We start from the raw sequence: 18,329 nt of genomic DNA on the forward strand, positions 1-18,329 counted from the left end.
CCTATTCACATGTATTTGTACCTTTACCCAAATACATAAAATAGAGGCATATATCTTTTCTCCATTTCTGCCAGTAAAGTAATCTTTTCTTGCTTTTTATTCTGTAGCGATCCTTTATGTAACTAGAAGAACAAGGTACTGCTAAAATTGCACTTACTATATAATGCTTTCTACTGATAATCCATGACTAAGGACCTCTATTAAAACAAATGAGCCTTAGATCAATAGTATGTCTCTACATCTCACAAGAACTTTTCCTTAAACATGAATTTTGTTTTTCTCTAACTTAAAATGAGCCCAAGGACAGGCACAGGGTGTTCTTTTATGTCTTGTAAAGCTCAGGAAATAATGAGTATAATAGCATTCCTGGTAAATTCACTCTTATAATCATGAAGGCATGATAAGGAAACTCATACCATGTGGAGAGGCATACAAAGAAAAGCAAATCTTTCCAGAGAGATAAATTTATTTACAGATATATTCCTCCCCAAGGAACTCAAATTCATGTAGTGTCTTAGCTGCTATGTTAACAATGTGTCTACTCTCACAGCCTATACTTCCTTTTCTTTGTAAACACAACTGTGTTCTACTGCATTGCCATCCAGATGGTTTTAATGCTTTTCTCTGACCTTCCCTGTTAGGCAACAGGGTAGAGGGCACAGTTTACATGTCGGAATTTCTGTTAGTTCCACATGAATCATCACTGTCCTTACAAAAGGCCCAGTGTGGTAAGACCTCGGGCTCTGAGCTGAGATCACTTCCTTTTTCTACAATGTTGGGCAAACTGATGTTCCTGGGTTCAGAATGGCAAATAGGTTTTATGACACTTTCAGGCCCTGATCAAATGCTAATAAGCTTGTCTTCTGCATTGTCCTTCAAAGGACTGTGAGACTGAGTCTGGATCCATAGGAAACAAAAGCCCCACCTCCATTATCTTTGTCTACCCTGGTGAGCTAACACTTCCCTAGGTATTTACCACTGCCCACTTCTTTGCAAAGATGGAACTGGTTTCATTGAAACAATCAGCAGCCAACACAGACAGGAAGGCACACTATCACTTGCTGACCTCTGGGGGTACAGAGGGCAGATCCCATGGTGACCCTCAATGATGCTCCTCAGTTCCAGCTGTTCACACTTTGTGTAATTCCCTACCCTTAAGTGTGGGTGTGACCTGGGACCTGCTTCAAACCAAGAGAATAAGGCTGAGATCATGAGATTTTACTCCTGGGATTATGTTAATGAATACTTTCTTTAATATTGGCTTCAAAAGAGCAAGCGGCTGTATTGTAAACTGCCTGTGGGAAGGGCCACATGTTGGGAAACTGTGGGAAGCTTCTAGAAGCTGGAGGCTTTAGTTCTACAATGATAAGACATTGAATCCTGACAACCACCATGTGAATCTGGAAGAGATCATGAACCTCAAATGAGCACAGAGCCCTGGCTGACACCTTCACTGCAGTCTTGTGAGGCCTTAGAGCCCAGGGAACCCAACTAATCTATCTGTGCCTGGACTTAAGACTTACAGGTGCACTTGGGTGGCCCAGTCAGGTAAGCATCCAACTTCAGCTCAGGTCATGATCTCATGGCTCACGAGTTCAAGCCCTGCATCAGGCTCTGTGCTGACAGCTCAGAGCCTGGAGCCTGTTTCAAATTCTGTGTCTCCTCCTGTCTCTCTCTCTCTCTGCCCCTCTCTTGCTCACCTCTGTCTCTCAAAAATAAACATTAAAAAATTAGTTAATTAGTTAATTAAAATGTACAGAAACTGCCAGGTAATAGATGAGTGATTTTAAGCAGTCAAGTCTGGGGTGATTTGTTTGTACTAAGAGAAAGCAAATGCAAGGAGTTACTGGGAAAGTTTGCTGCAGGGTAGGTGCAACCTGAGTGCTGAGGATGATATTCAGTCAGATTTTTTTGTAGTTAACCATCCTGACAGCTCTCTGAGAAACGCAAACCTCTCTTTAAAGATGAGGAGTGTTGGGAAGAGAAGGTTCAAGAACTCTGCCCCGGTGACAAGCTGGGTTTCACACGCAGGTGGGGCTGACTGAGACACCCAGGTTTCTTCCAAAACACTCCATGCTGCTGGCCTGAATGCACCAAGGGGTGCCAGATCAAGCCAGCACTGGCTCTGTTTCCTGTGATTGCTTCTCTCCGTTTCAGGACCCACAAAGACAAGGCACTGAATCCAAGGAAGAAAGGCATGTGGGGTTTTAAGAAGTTGGTTCACCATCTGGAACTCAATAGCATTCAGATACCAGCACTCTGCTCCGGCGATTCTCATCATTCAGACAGGTAACAAGCTGGAAATCAGTGATATGGATGCTGGTAGGAGAGAGGGGTAAGATATTTGAAAGATTTTTTAAAAGCACCCTAAAAGCAATTAATAATGTTTGCAATGTAGTTGGTTAAGTAGACTACTATAAATATACTCCTTTGGTAATGACTTATTACACAGAAGTTTATGGTTATAAACAAAACTACAGAGAAATTACTTTTTGCATTCAGATGCACTCTTTCCCTTCCCATTGCTGGTTTTTCCCCTTATTTTGCTTTATAAGAAGCTGTTCAGGGTAAAGAGAAAGAGAGGTCCTATGGCAATAGGACTTTGCCAAGAAGCACCCATGATTACTAAACCTTTATACTAAGATGTCACCTTCAGCTAGTAAGGAGTATCTCAAAACCTAGGTTGACTGACTTCTCCTTGGAATCACCTCTAGCACTAATGCAAACCAAGGACTACTCAATGGGCTAGGTTCTGAGTCTCCACGCAAACACTCTCTCCTTCAGCTGCAGGCATCGCAGTGTGCCTAATGGTTCACAGATTGTTAAAAGGTTTTGTCATAACCACTCAGGAGCTCAGAGAATTCCCTAACTAGATACAACCAGCTTTATAAGAGGTCTCTGCCAGATGTGGACATGCAGATGAAAACAAAGAGAAGCCAGGTGACCTTGTCCAAAGAATCGATGGGTGGGGTAACAGCTACAATGGATACAGGTTTCAACATTTATTCATACAGTAAACATTTACTGCAAACACTTCAGTCAATAAATTCACTCTCCTGGAGAGCAGCAGTACAAAGATGAGTGAGCCATTGTTCACAATCTCACATGGACTCTAGTGAGTGAAATAAACTTGTCAAAGAATCATTGTAACATATGCAGCCCATTCAAGGACAAACGTGAAAGCTATGAAGTATGTCTGAGAAAAGTGTTTCCGAGAGGGGCAGCTAGTTGAGTTTTCAAGCGTGAATAAAAGTATGCCAGGCAAAGAAAATGGGGAGAGCGATTATTCCCCAACTCAGGTGACCACAGTATGAATTTCGCGCCCTCTCTCTAGTTTTCTGCCCAGCTGAAGGTCAAATAGTTCTACTACCCACTCCCTTCACTAGCAAAATAAACTACTTCCCACTTTGGCTGTCATGAATGGATTCCATATGTGCCTCCCAAGCCCTGACCTCTCAGCCCTTGGGTAGAGTTGGGCAGGTGGGTAGAGTCATTTTATGCCAAACAGCCTGGACAGGGAATCTTGGAAGGTGGCCAGCTGAACGAGGTTGAACTATATTCCTCATGAAAACACCAGGAAGCCTGAGCTAATTCACCGCCTCTATTTTGCATTATTCCCAGCCTGAGCATTTCCTCATAATTTTCTACGTTCAAGAAATGATCACGTCTTTTCTGCTAAACTGTTTCTAACCACTCATTCCAAATTTTCCCCCAAGCTAGAAGTCAGTCGCTTTGACAGAGGGAGAAAAGTTTTCGCATTCTTTTACTGTACACTAGGCTTAGCAATTTGTTTGTTTGTTTGTTTATGGAGCCAGAGAACATCAATCACACACAGCTAAACCAATAAATAGATAATAAACAAATAAATAAATATTACACAGGATTTTTTTAAAAATGAAAAAGAAAGCAAAAAGTTGTTTAAAAATGTCTTCCACATGTTGTTTTGGAGTGTGAAGAAACACGCAGCTTAACATTGAGAGGAAGGTAAAAAAGTTTCAGCTTCAGCTGGAGCCCAGGGAAGCCTCCTGGTGTGTGAAATGCAGCAAAGCCCTCTGGGAGGAATCACTGGCATGCCTGGGATGCACCTTCTCCTCTGCAGTTATTCCAGCACGAGGTCCTCTATCTTCTTTAACTCCTTCAATCCCAGTTGCATCAACATCATGCAATACATAACTTTTTTATAGAATGTCTAACTGAAAAGTTGCTTTAAAACTTGATGTTTTGCTTTCCTCCCTCTGCTCTTCAAATTAAATGCACAACCCAAATATTAGCTGCATATGGTATGATCCTTAGGAGCTCTCAGGAGTTAAAGAGATCACCTGTGAGTTCTACTATCCCATGTACTGGTTGTAGGATCTTGGACAAGTTATGAAGCATTCTGCAGCAGGGAACTTTAGACCAAAAGCCAATTCCCACAGGTAATGTTCCTAAGGAATTGACATCCAATGTCACAGTCAACTATCAGAAAAATACTTGGTTTCCATATGTGGGTTCCTTGACACCCACAGTAGCTAGAATTTCCAGAATGGTGAAATGTGGAGGGAGAAGAGTTGGGAGATAAATCCCCCTTGAGAAGGGTAAAGGAAGCTTCCTACACCCAATGGAATCCTTGCTCCAAGTAGGTGGTATTATCCACAATTGCATGTCTCATGGGAGACACTGGGAGCCCTGAGAAGCTGCACCCATCTCTGGGAAACTGCTGTTTAAAAAGCTACACTATAGCATCTTCAGGCTTCCATATCCTCCGTCATTAAAGAAACTTTACATCCTCCAACTAGGTCTGTTACCATCCTTCCATCAGTCATGTCTCCATCTTATTGTAACAGCCATGTAGTTTCTAAAGTTAAATTTTCTTCTCTTTAACAAAATAAAGATAATATCTGCATGTACCAATGTATTTATTGAAAAGATTAAAGGAGATATTTACTATAGAGCCATTACAGCACAGTGCTTGGCATTTAGCTATAATGATAAACAGAATTATACTACACACATCACATATGAGAGTCTAAACATCTGTTTATATATAAATATAAATTAAAATTCTATTTATAGTTAAACATATATATGTATATATTTTTTTTCTGAGAATCTACCAAGACACCAAATACCTTGTGTATAGTATCTCAAATATTTAAAAAAATACTTCAAGGTATGTATTTATCACTTCCTTTGAAGATCTGGGGAAATGAAACATCAGAAAGGTAATGTAAGTACCCTGAGATCAACTGCCTCGTTATGGTAAAGCAGAATTTGAATGCAGGTCTGTGTTTGTTCTGTTATAGCTTTCTTTCTCTACAATTAAACCCCAAGAAATTTGCTCCTAAATATGTTCTGAGGCTCCTACTGAAGGATGTCATTAATGCAAAGGATCAGCAGCAAAGGGAACAGTATACCTTTAATCTACATTCGGCTGGACATTTTTGTTTTCGTAAATTCTGAGATTCACTAGCAACGATACTGCATTCCCTTCCACCCTTACCCAAAACATACCAACATTCTTCCCATCACCAACTTTCACTCCATTGCACCAAAGCTTATTTATAAAATTAGCCATCAGGGAGAACTTTGGACAGCATGGAAGCCTCTTCCACATGCACCAGGACCCATCTCAGATGCTGCTGTTCTTGATGGCTTAGCCTGAGGACTGACCCTCTTTCTTCTGTGCAACCATGGCATCGATACAAGCCTATATTTAACTTAATAATTACTATCACTACAATTAAAGTTTATTGAGCATTTACTATGTAGCAGGCACTATTCTAAGTTCTCTTCCTGCATTATCCCATGCAATCCTCACAACAGTCCTAAGAGACAATAATATAATTTCCTTCGTATCTCCTTCATTTTTCAGCTGCAGAAACTGGACTGACATTGATTCCCTGTTTGCTCCCCTACACCTCGGACTCTGAACATTTTCAGGGTGTGGACCCCTGGCTTCCTCTTTTCACCCAGCTCCTATCTATTGCAGGGTGCTGAGAGGCATCAATGCATTTATCCTTACAAAAAATATATAGTCAGTACAAGTTGCATTTTACTAGTGAGGAGACAGAGACCCAGAGGGATCAGGTAGTTTCCCCAGAGACATACCACAGTTGGTTAGAAGACGAGCTGCTACCCTCCTACACTGCTGGTGGGAATGTAAACTGGTGCAGCTGCTCTGGAAAAGAGTGTGGAGGCTCTTCAATAAATTAACAATAGAACTCCCCTATGACCCAGCAATAGCACTGGGACACATGTACCCCAATGTTCATAGCAGCACTTTCAACAATAGCCAAATCATGGAAAGAGCCTAAATGCCCATCAACTGGTGAATGAATCAAGATGTGGTTTATATATACAATGGAATACTACATGGCAATGAGAAAGAATGAAATGTGACCATTCGTGGCAATGTGGATGGAACTCAAGGGTGTCATGCTAAGTGAAATAAGTCAGGCAGAGAAGGACAAATACCAGGTAGTTTCTCATAAGTGTAACAGGAGAAAGTTAACAGAGGACCATGAGGGAGGGGAAAGGGGGGGAAATAGTTAGGGAGAGGGAGGGAGACAAATCATGAGAGACTCTTGAATACTGAAAACAAACTGAGGGCTGAAGGGGGAGAGGGAGGTGAAGGGGAGTGATGGGCATGGAGGAGGGTACTTGTTGGGATGAGCACTAGGTGTTTTATGGAAACCAACTTGACAATAAATGAAGAAGAAAGAAGAAGAAGAAAGAAGAAGAAGAAGGAGAGCTGCTATTCAAATCTATGCTTGTCCATTCCCTTCCCTAATCAGGTCATTTGCCTTATATATAAAAACAAATGCTTTTCAACTCTAAAAAATCCAAAAATAGGATGAATGCTAGTGCATTTTGCATTAGGTGGCAAACTCAGGGAGATGCTTTTTGTGCTAGAAGAGAGATCAGGAGCCATCAAGCCACCACGACTTCCTGAGAAGACAGGCTCAGGCCATCCAGCATGGACAATGATACATTTATAGGAAACAAAAAGGCCTCTGGGAATCACTATTCATTGATAGTTCAGTGATTAAGAGAATGGTGTCAGGTAGGACAGACCTGAGTTTGAATCACTGAGCCTGCTTTGTCTCTGTGGGACCTGAGGCTAGTCTTCTAATCCATCTGAATGTCAACTTCCCTGTGTGTAAAATAAGGATAGTAACATCCTGCTCGATGTAAACTTAAGGAGAATTCCAATGAGATAAGGTACACAAAAATACACAGATGAACTCTACAGGCCATCATGTCCTTGTTATTTGATTTTTCTCCCAGGGTTTACACCAAATGCTGCCCCAAAAAGTGGCCACCAGCACTCATTTCTCACATGTTTATACATAGATTTTCCTGAGGGAAGTTCCCATGAAAAGCTGCTTTTCCTTAATCTTGGTTAATTCTTCAAATGAGATCCCAATGCATATTTTATCACAAGCCATGGGTTAGTTCATTAACAAAATGATTTTTTTTTCTTCTAAATGCTAGTTTTATTCCCAGGGTTATCACCCTGAGAAGAGTTTATAGATGGAAAATACAGTCAAGTCCAACCTCAGTTTTATACATAACTGATACTGTCCCCTCTGTCTGAGAAATAAAAATATTATGAGTGAAAATTTCATTCAGTTCAACAAGCTAAATACCTCAGAGGAGAGGGATTTCCTGCATGATCCCCCTGGAAAGGAGAGCTACCCATGCATTCCCAAAGCCACCTTATTTTGTAGACAATTCCCTCTGGTTTTTAATGGGTTTTAACTTTCATACTCTTGGACTATTAGTAAGCCAGAAATCATTCTCTTGACCTCATTACCAGTAAGAGTCCAAATACTACCTGGATTAATTCCATTTTCTGAGACACAGGATTTTTCTCAGGGTATCCAGGTCTTGAGAAGAAATACACATTGTAAATTGGTCAGTGGGGAGAAGGACAATGTTGGGGTTTTGATCCATTTTTGTCTTTTCCTGTAGCTGAATGCTCAGTGAAGATTTGTTTTTATATTAATTCCCTTTCCCCAGTTCATTCTAGGGTGGTAAATACATCGAAATACCTTCAATGTATATGAAACACAAATTGCCAAAGTTCCAAATATGCTATTTCTGTGACCTAAACTATTTGGTTACTAGTACTTTGAAAACCAAAGGATATAGATGTGAATCACCAAGATCTTTTAGAACCAGGTAAGTTGCCTACTCTTTCCAAGCCTGATACCTCCTACCTCCTCACGCTCACTTCCCCCTCAGAAAACTCTCCACAAACACTCTTGTTTTATGTATGTACATAATCTCTACACCCAACATGGGGCTCAAACTCACAACCCAGATCAAGAGTCGCATGCTCTTCTGACTGACCCAGCCAGGTGCCCCAACATTTGTTTTAATCTTTTTTTATTTAATTCTGGACAGGGGGGCAAAGAGAGAGGGAGACACAGAATCTGAAGCAGGCTCCAGCTGTCAGCACAGAGCCTAACATGGGGCTCAAACTCATGAACCATGAGATCATGACCTTAACTGAAGTAGGATATTTAACTGACTGAGCCACTCAGGTGCCCCTTGTTTTAATTTTAGCCACTATCCAAAGGGCTTAGGGGAATAACATGGGAACAGTTTACTTTATTAGACCAAATTTCACCAGTAAGTAATTGCATATAATCTTCACCATATGGAATATAAAATACAGCAGAGATGCTTCCTACAAGCCTGAAAGGGACAGATTGATGACCCTGAAAACAAGAGTAAAACAAAGTCCAGATGCCTTAGGCTAGTCCCAATCTACCGTGCCAAGATGTATGTTCAATTCCAATCCTACAAAGAAATCCATTAATTACCAACATATCAATGTCATTTCCTCCTCTGAGTCATTGTTTTTTGCAATTTCCCCTATCTGGAACATCTTTCCTCTTTGATTTGGCAGAAGGAAGAAAGCATCCATTCATTCACTACATATTAGGCAGCTACTTTGTGTACCAGTGAACAGACATCTCTTAAAACCGGATGGTGTACGGATTAAGGGTGCAGGCTCCAGATCCCCACGGCCTGAGGTGGAATCCTGGCCTCACTCCAAAGGGCCTATGTGACCCTGCACAAGCTGCTTACACTTTCCGTGCTTTACTTTCTTCTCTGTAGCATAGGGCTATGAATGGTATGTATCTTCTAGAAATGCTGTGGGTTTTAAATGAATTAGCAGCAGTTATGGGCAAGAGTTAGAGGACAGTAAGTAAATACTCAATAATTAAGATATTGTCATAGTTAACTCCACTTATCCAGGTTCTACACCTTTCTTTCAAGACTGGCCCAAATTTCTACTCCCCTGGGAAGCTTTGCCTTGACTGCTCCAGCCCAGAGATTGTTAGCCTCCTTTCTTTCCACACTTATTCCCTGGATAGAAATAGGACTTAACGTCCATGTCAACACTGATCAATAAGTAATGACTGCCTGGAAGTCAGGGTTAAAAAGCAATAGGAGGCCAATTCCAGAATCTCCAGGGGGGGAAATTATATGTAAGGATCAATGAGTGATGTGTGATATAAATTAGGAAAAGTAGCATGTCAATGTTCAGCTATATATTTGAGTAAAATTATTTTGTCTTCTGCTTCCCATAATATTGTGGTTATATTTGGATACATTATTTAATTTCTGAGCCCCAGTTTTCTCATTTGCAAAAAATATTTTTAAGAATAACATCTCAGGGGATGCCTGGGTGATTCAGTTGGTTAAGCATCTAACTCCAGCTCAGGTCATGATCCCACATCAGCACCTGCCTGGGATTCTCTCTTTCTCTCCATCTCTCTGCCCCTCCTCCACTGGCAACTGCGCCCCCCCACTCAAGATAAAAAAGCTTTCAAAATTTTTAAAAATTAAAATAATATCTCTCAGTACCGTTAGGGATGTAAAATGAGATGTCGCATATGAAACACCTAGTTAGAAGCTGGTATACAGTAAGAATTTATTTAACATTATTATTATTAGATTTATCACCAACCAGTACCACCACCAAGTGGGCACTGTTCACATGGTGCCTTAGAGTGTGAGAATTTTTAAGGCCTTGCCCCATCTCCCCGGATAGTGACACTCCAGCGCCCAACACCTGCTCTGGGAGAGTGGGTCCTCAGTGTGCATCTGTGATGCATGTGACACTGGTTGTAACAATGTCTTCTCTCCCGCATCCAGCTGAGGAAAGTCAAAGCCAGCAGGTGAATGAATTGCTGAAAGGCCTCCCTTCCTTGAGCCAGCACTGCTTCTTTGCTGATACACGGAGAGCAAAATGAAAGAAGACAAAATATCAGATGGGTTTTTCCTCCAGGGGAAATCCATGGCAATTCCTCTTTGCTGCAAGGGAAGCTGCTCGAGCCACAATTCAGCCATGCTAAGGTTTTGCATCCCACCGCTATAGGCTTTGTGCTAAATATGCTGAAAGAAAGCAAAGAGGGACGGAGTGACAAAGTAACCCCTGGAGTTGGAAGTAGAGGGGGAAGCAATGGAGCTTTCTCAGTATTTTATTTTATTCTCACATTTAACAGGACTCTGCTGCTGTGAGACTGTTCGAGGCACTGTAAAAAAGAAAAAAAGGATGCCGTTGCCCCAAGGTGCAATGTAAGAGCACAGCTACTGAAATACATGAGAGAAGAGTCTGGAACTGCTCTTTGCAGCCACACCAGAGGCCAAGAAAAGGCTGCAATACACCATTCACCAGAAGAGGATAAAGGACACATTTGGCCATTTTTTCCAAGAAAGGCCATTTTTTTCTCTCTGTATCTTCAGTAAAGCAGCAGATTTGGAATTATTAAAGGCTCAGTCTGGGAAGTACCACGTTCAGCAGTAATTAGTTATGTGTGTCCTGGTTGGATGTTTTGTTTTGTTTTTTACTTTTTTCTATATTTATTTAAGAGAGAGACAGAGCATGTGTACAAGTGGGGGAGGGAAAGAGAGGAAGAGAGAGAATTCCAGGCAGGCCCGGTACTGTCAGTGAGGAGCCTGACACGGAGCTCGAACTCACGAACTATGAGATTATGACCTAGCCGAAATCAAAAGTCAAGCACTTAACCGACTGAGCCACCCAAGTGTCTTGCTTTTGTTCTATTGAGGTTTATTTTTTAGTCTTTATTTATTTTGAAAGAGAGATTGTGCACGTGTGCAAACAGGGGAAGGGACAGAGAAAGGGAGAGAGAATAGATAGTTTTTGAGTCCCTCTCTCACATTTCCAGAGCATGCTGACAGCATTTATGCAGCACTATTTCATTTTAAATTTGCTATTCAGAAGTAGTCCCTTTATTTGCACAAGCTCGCTGCTCATTATCCAGATGAAAAATCCAAGGCTCAGATGCATTAACACAATTATGAAGTGGCAAACAGGTGTAAGTTCACTGAATTCTAGCCTGCTGCTGCTTTGCAAGGCCATGATTGTTTTTGCAGAGCCCTGATCTACAAGAGATAACTTCGTCCCCCAAAGGTCTGCTGATTCCTCACACATCTAAGACTAGATAGAGAGGGAGCAAGAATCTGGTGCTCTCCTGAGAACAATTATCATAAGAAAATATTACAGGAGTTTTCAATGAGTGTTTACTAAAATTTTAGTACTGTACTTTGATTTTGAAATAAGCATTTTACCTTGGAACAATATTAAATTCACAGAAAAGTTACAAATCTAGTACAGACAGTTCTCATATGCCCTTCACCCAGTTTCACCCAACATGAACATCTTACATAATCATGGTGCATTTGTCAAAACTGAGAAATTAACACTGGCCCATTACCATTAACTAAACTTCAGACTATCCAGATTTTGCCAGTTTTCTACTAATGCCCTCCGTCTGTTCCAAGGAGCAATCCAGGATACCACATGGCATTTAGAATTCCATTACATTTATCACATTATCCAGCAATCATCTCCGAAGCCTCCTTAAACTTAAGAGTCTCAGTATTTTGAAGACAGACTCCATATCCTTCCTGATGCCTACCTTTACTCAGCACATTGGAGGTACACAACATTTGCTGATTAATCTACCAAAAATCCCATTTTACTCATCATTATGAAAATCTGGACACTCAGTCTTTTTTAATTTTTTAATGCTTTTTATTTATTTTTGAGAGACAGAGAGAGAGAGTGCGAGCAGGGGAGGGTCAGAGAGAGAGAGAGATACAGAATCTGAAGCAGGCTCCAGGCTCTGAGCTAGCTGTCAGCACAGAGCCCGATGCGGGGCTCAAACCCACGAACTATGAGATCATGACCTGAGCTGAAGCTGGATGCTTAACGACTGAGCCACCCATGCACCCCTGGACATTCAGTCTTAAAGTGCTGGCATATTTTTTTTAAAAGGTTGAGGGGAGCATGTTCAAAAAGGAGTAACAATTTCTGCAGACACTACAAAGCTAGCTATTCAAATTCAGAATAAATAACAAAATGCAACACATCAGCTGGGAAGAGAAAACAGTCCATTAAACACTCCAAAAGCACCACCTTTCCCTTCTACCGAATCTGATAACCCTTCCACCACATCCAATAATCCACCAAATGAGAAATTAAAGAAGAATAATGGGATTTGTAAGAACTTGGAAGAAATGTAAATAAAATTTTAATCAGTCTATTGCATGGACCAGAATCTGTAGCACACCGTTAAATATTCTCGTCCTGGAGCTGGTATCTATATATAGTGGTTAATTGTGCAAATTCCCCAGTTCCTCAATGCCATGATTCCAAACCAGCTGTTAAGTACAGCTGTTTTTTTTCCCAAAACAAAGGCAGTTTTTTAAAGTGGAAGCAAGGGGAAAATGGAATAAATGATTTAAACATGCAAATACAACCGAACTTTCATTCTGCGATAAACCATTTTGAAGTGCTAAAAATGTGGCAATAGTTTCCTTTAGATATTATGCTTCCCACACAAAATACATAAATGTTGTCTAGAGTAGGTTGAAATGGTTCGGGGTAAATAGCTCAATGGGAAATAAAATGCCCTTAATATTACTTTAGGTGCTCTAAGCAGTCTTGTAAGAAATAGTTCTTATAACTTTCATGTCCAAGAAACATCATGCAAATGCCTAAAGCAACCTATATTTTTCGGTTGAAAGTATTTTTATCCTTATCTGATTTATCATTCCCTTGAGTATATCACTGTTTGCCTAGTAGTCTATAATAAAAACATGCATATGTAGACAATTAAACACAGACACACGTAAGAGTGGCACACAATGAGTAGACAAAGATAACAAGGTTTTTGAGGGAAGTACTACTGATTTGGTAACCCAAGAGCTTCTGGTATAGAATACTCAAACACTTGAATAAGGAAGGAAGTAAAGCAGGTTTATTTCAGGTTGTAGGACTGTCACTTTTGCCTTATTCTATCCCTTAAATATCGATGAAATCTCAACAAAGGAGTTTTATACCTAGAGCTGCCACACTGTTGTTATTTCCTCCAAAGAGAAAACCCCCAAGTTCACTGACATGTCTAACAGGCACTAGAATCCCAATGCCTTGTGTTTTTATTTTTAATCTGTAAAATTGAAATAATACCTCTTTTAAAAGTTGGTAAAAAAAATTAGTGAGCTCATTCATTCATTCATTCACTAAACAACTATTAATTATACATCTAATATGTGCCAGATAAGAAGCAAAGATAGAAAGCGAGAACAGAAACAACTCAATCTCTGCCCTGATGGGAGCCACAGCCTGTGAGGCTCCTCATAAAGGCATCAATTAAAGAAGGACATTGAAACAGTGGCTCTTGAATTCAGGTGCACTGGAATGATCAGCACAACATGTATTTCTGGGCTCCATCCCGAGAGTCTCTGGTGCATTAGGCAGCAGTGGAGTGGAAGAATTTGTACTTCAAACACATTCTCAGGTGATGCTAATGCTGCCAGTGTCCGGATCATATGTTTGAGAACCATTGCATTAAGCGGCATAGAATTATGACTTTACCAAATGTTGCAGTGAAGAAATATGTGGAGTCTATAGAACTCTAATAGGGGGATTTGATATGATTAAGGGAGTTAGAGATGCATTCTCAAAGCCAATGAACTGAAATCTGAGTTTGTGTAGGAGAATATAAGAAGGTGAAAAAGAAAGTTCTAGGTATTAGGAATAGCATGTGCAAAGCCCCATGGGGAGAAGGAACAGGGCACGAATAACTGAAGGAACACTGGAGTGGCCTGGCATGCAGAAAATGGGGGCAATGACCAGGACTGGGGCTGAAGAGAGATGCAGGGCCTCGCAGGTTTGCAGTAGTTACTATTACTCTGTGAGGCTTGGACAGGCAAGAAAGGCTGGCAAGCAACAGGGTGAGGGACACAACCAGATGGCTCACGGTGTGAAGAGTTGTTTCTGACTTCCTCTGTTGAATGATCAGTGCATACAGTCCCTCTCCAGAGTGTGTCCCACCACCAGTGCTTAATTTCTCTTACATGGATCCTGGCTCTGCCAATTACAGCCTAGGTGGGTTGCAGACAATTCTGAGTGTCATATGTAAAATGCTGATGATAATTCTTTTCTCATAAGTTTTGGGAGGACTGACTGAATTTATGAAGTATATAGGTACTTACACCCATGTCTGGCACAGTAAACATTCAGTTTTTAGTTGTCATTATCATTATTCACTGAGAACATTTTTAAAAATGCTGTATCCACAGGGGCAAGAAAAAATACATTTAACTTTCTTAAAAGCCCTTTCAGGTAACATATCTTACTATAAGGTGACAATGGCTTACACCACAAAGGAAGAGAGTAGACTCCCTAAATAGACCCAAAACCCAAGCAGTTTCAGTGTCCATGAAGTTAAGAACTTAAAGGCAGAAATCCATATGACTCCCCTTTCTAATCCCAAATATAAGCTCCAGAGATAGATAATTATTTTCCTGTTATCATTGGTATACATGTACAGGGAAAATCACAGTATATATAGGGTTCAGTGCTACCTGGGATTTCAGGGATCCACCAAGGGGATGGGTAGGTCTTTGAACAGATTTCCCATGGATAAGGGAACTATCTATATCTTAGCCCACTTCGGCTCCTATAACAAAGATATCATAGATTTGGTAGCTTAAACAATAAACATTTGTTTTTACAGTTTATTTTATAGTTTTCAAGGATAGGAAGTCCAAGATCAAGGTACCAGTGGATTTGGTATCTGGCAAGAGCCTGCTTTCTGCTTCATGGACAGCTATCTTCTCACTGTGCCCTCAGAAGGCAGAAGAGGCAAGGAACCTCTCTGGGGTCCCTCTTATGAGGCCACCAATCTCATTCATGGGAGTTCCACCCACATGCACTTATCACCTCCCAAAGCACCCACCTCCTATACCATCAGTTTAAGGATTAGGATTTCAACACATAACTTTGGGAAGGACACAGTCAGTACCTAACACCCACGTACTTCCTGCCCACTGTTTCTCAAACTTTAAGATATCTATGAATCAGCTGAATATGCTGTTAACCTATATAACACAACTGAATATGTCTTGGGCGGGGCCCAGATTCTGCATTTCTAACAAGGTGCTGCTGTGGCTCCAGGAGGTAACACTGTTGGGCAAGGTCCTTATCCATGAAGAAGCTTCCATGGACCTCTCCTGACTCACTGTCCACTTCCATCCCCTCCACAGCAGGCACACACTCCCCAGGAAGCAGCCAGCATTAGAGGAAGACCGAGGAGAGTCCTTAATTAGAGCAGGGTGGCAGGCTCACATGTGCCCAGGACTTAATGAGACACTCAGAGTCACTTCACCCACTTTTGGGAGTTTAATGAGGGCTAATGATGGTGATTTTAGATTAGCACTGGTTACGAAAACAGACTGACAGGAGATACAACCCACAGGAAATAGAGGGGTGAGGAAGAAGGAGGGACAGGAGGGAGGGACAGGAGGGAGAAACAATAGGAACACAGCAGCCAGGCTCTCCCCTGAGCTAGTCCATCCCCAAATTCACATCACCACACTGGAGACAACCTTATAATTAATTAACTGTAAAGGGAATTCATTTATCCCCATGTGAAAAAATATTCTCTGCTTCCTTCACTCAAAACACCAGGAATGCCTTGGAGGGCAGCTGACTTCCTTTACCACCTTGCACTCTTCAGATTACTTCAGGTAGCCCTGGAATTCCTGTTTACAGCTTCTTCTGGGTCATAGAGACCACAGTGGAGACATTAACTGTGAAACTGTAAAGAATGCATACTTAAAAAAAGGTGAGGGAGGCTTGAATATAACCAGTATTATAGCCAAAGCGCAGTATTTCTGTTTTTAAAAAAAAATTTTTTTTAATATTTTTCTTATTTTTGATACAGAGACAGAGCATTAGAGGGGGAGAGGCAGAGAGAGAAGGAGACACAGAACCGAAAACTGGCTCCAGGTTCTGAGCTAGCTGTCAGCACAGAGCCTGACGTGGGGCTCGAACCCATGAACATGAGATATGACCTGAGCCGAAGTCGGAGGCTTAACCAACTGAGCTACCCAGGCACCCCAAGTACTTCTGTTTTTTAAAAGGCTTCAGAGAACCGAAAAAGTCTTTCTGTCTCTCCTCATGCTAAGCGACATGACAAAACAGTCTGCCCCACCTTAGTGGGAATTATCCCTGTCACTCTTAATGTTGATTTAATATATTTTCAATATTGTAAAACCTTCATGATGGAATTCTGGAGAACTGCTCCTCTGGGTCCCTGAGTAATGAGCTGTCAAAGGGAAACTGGAGGAAGGGTCAGCCAGCACCAGTAATGTGAGCACTGAGAACTCTGGCCCTCAGAGAGGAAATACCCTGAGTGTCTAAAGTCTTTGGCCTTCACCAACAGGAAGAAACATGAAAATACTATGAGGTGACTGCAAAAGGTGCTTTGGGATTTTACCTATATGAGTGCCCTAATGGTGAAGGCTGGCATGCATGGCCTAACAGCAGGGATGGTGAGTTTTAGGACGGGGCCCCTGTCCTTTCTTGGTAGGGAGTGGCCAAAGGGAAGTGAGCAGGGGAAAATCTTGGTAACTTCTTTAGGGATCTCAGGCCTTGTTTTAATACAGCTTCCTCCATCACCTTATCATTGTAGCTTTGAAAACATCAGATCAGCCTATTACCCTTTAAAAATGTGGGAAAGACACCCCAGCTTACCCAACCTCCCAATTTAGCTGCTTTTCACCTAGGATCAAAAGAGATATTAAGCATAGCACGGTCGCCTGCATGCCACCATCTGAGACTTCCTCTAAGCTTGAAGCTCCTGCGATTGGTCCTTCTTTACCTAAGGGAATATGTGCTCATTCACGGGCCCAGGATACAGCAGCTGTACCTATTGTGTAAATGTTTGAGACTAAGGGTGTCCTTCTGCAGCAAAGAAACCCTGTGAGCACCTAAACCCTATAGACTATATCACAACACACAGAGAGACCCTGCCGCCTGGAAGACAATGAGAAATGTAGAAATGTAGAATGCCATCTGCTCTGGAGGGTACACAGACAAACAAGCAGAGAAGAAAGCTTAGAATAGTAGACAATAAGATCCACCTTCATGAAGAATGACCTGACCTGAAACACTGACCTGTAAATGTTCTCCAGGCCATCCAAAGGGTGGGGGCCAGGTAGAAGGGGTGGCATTAACAAGAGCTGGATTCAAGATGCCTTCTGTGACATTCCAGATAAGGACTCCCTCTGATCCACTTACAAAGATGTCATTCTCAAACAAAGACCCAAGAACCAGGCAGGGTTTTAGAGGCTGAAATGCCTAGAGATCAGTAATTTCGCCTTAGAAACAGTAATATTAGACTAGAGAAGATTATGTGAGGGGCTCATACCTACAGAAGACTTCCGTGACAGGACAGGCAAACCCTACAAAGAGCACCTTCACAACACTTACTGGGAAATGAACAGGTAGGCATGTGATTGGCAGTTCCTGCACCAGCTCATGGGCCTGAAGGCACAGAAAATTGGGGGAGAAGAGATGGGAAACCCAGAAAGACAGACCCTGGAGGGAGGGGTTTGGATGCTTCTGCCTTCCCCCCTTCTTAGGCACCCTCTCGCAAGCCACCCCTGCATTCCCACTATGATTAAGAGAAAGGCACACTGGGATTACAAATGAATGAAACAAATGAAATTCATAAAATAAATTAATAACTCTGATTTTCCCAGACCATCAGCCTCAGACTTGAATTTGTTGTTAGTGTGCTCTCTTCTTTGTATTTCTTGGACTACAATAGACTATACCCACAGGCAACTGGAACTAACAAGGTGTCTCAACAACCAGTAAACTTTTAAATCAAAACTTTATAAAAATGAAATAAGGAGAAATCTGAGACCCTAGACGAAGGGCACAGAAGGTGAAATGAACATAAAAGCTTTTCTTAATAATAGTGCTAGGCAATCCACAGGTATCGATGGGG

General features: G+C 41.5%; 1 protein-coding gene and 1 long non-coding RNA gene across 6 annotated transcripts in view; one reads left to right on the top strand and one right to left on the bottom strand.

Annotated features, from left to right (window-relative positions):
* NRXN3 (neurexin 3) overlaps positions 1-18,329 on the bottom strand; it is a 1,559,665-nt gene that overhangs the window by 990,128 nt on the left and 551,208 nt on the right. The window lies entirely within an intron of this gene.
* Positions 1,835-10,794, top strand: LOC115300885. Its single transcript, XR_003912903.1, has 4 exons — positions 1,835-2,031; positions 2,158-2,289; positions 8,005-8,166; positions 10,506-10,794. It is a non-coding gene; the product is annotated as an uncharacterized LOC115300885 (long non-coding RNA).

Source organism: Suricata suricatta, chromosome 9, assembly GCF_006229205.1.
Source record: "Suricata suricatta isolate VVHF042 chromosome 9, meerkat_22Aug2017_6uvM2_HiC, whole genome shotgun sequence".
Lineage (NCBI taxonomy): Eukaryota > Metazoa > Chordata > Mammalia > Carnivora > Herpestidae > Suricata > Suricata suricatta.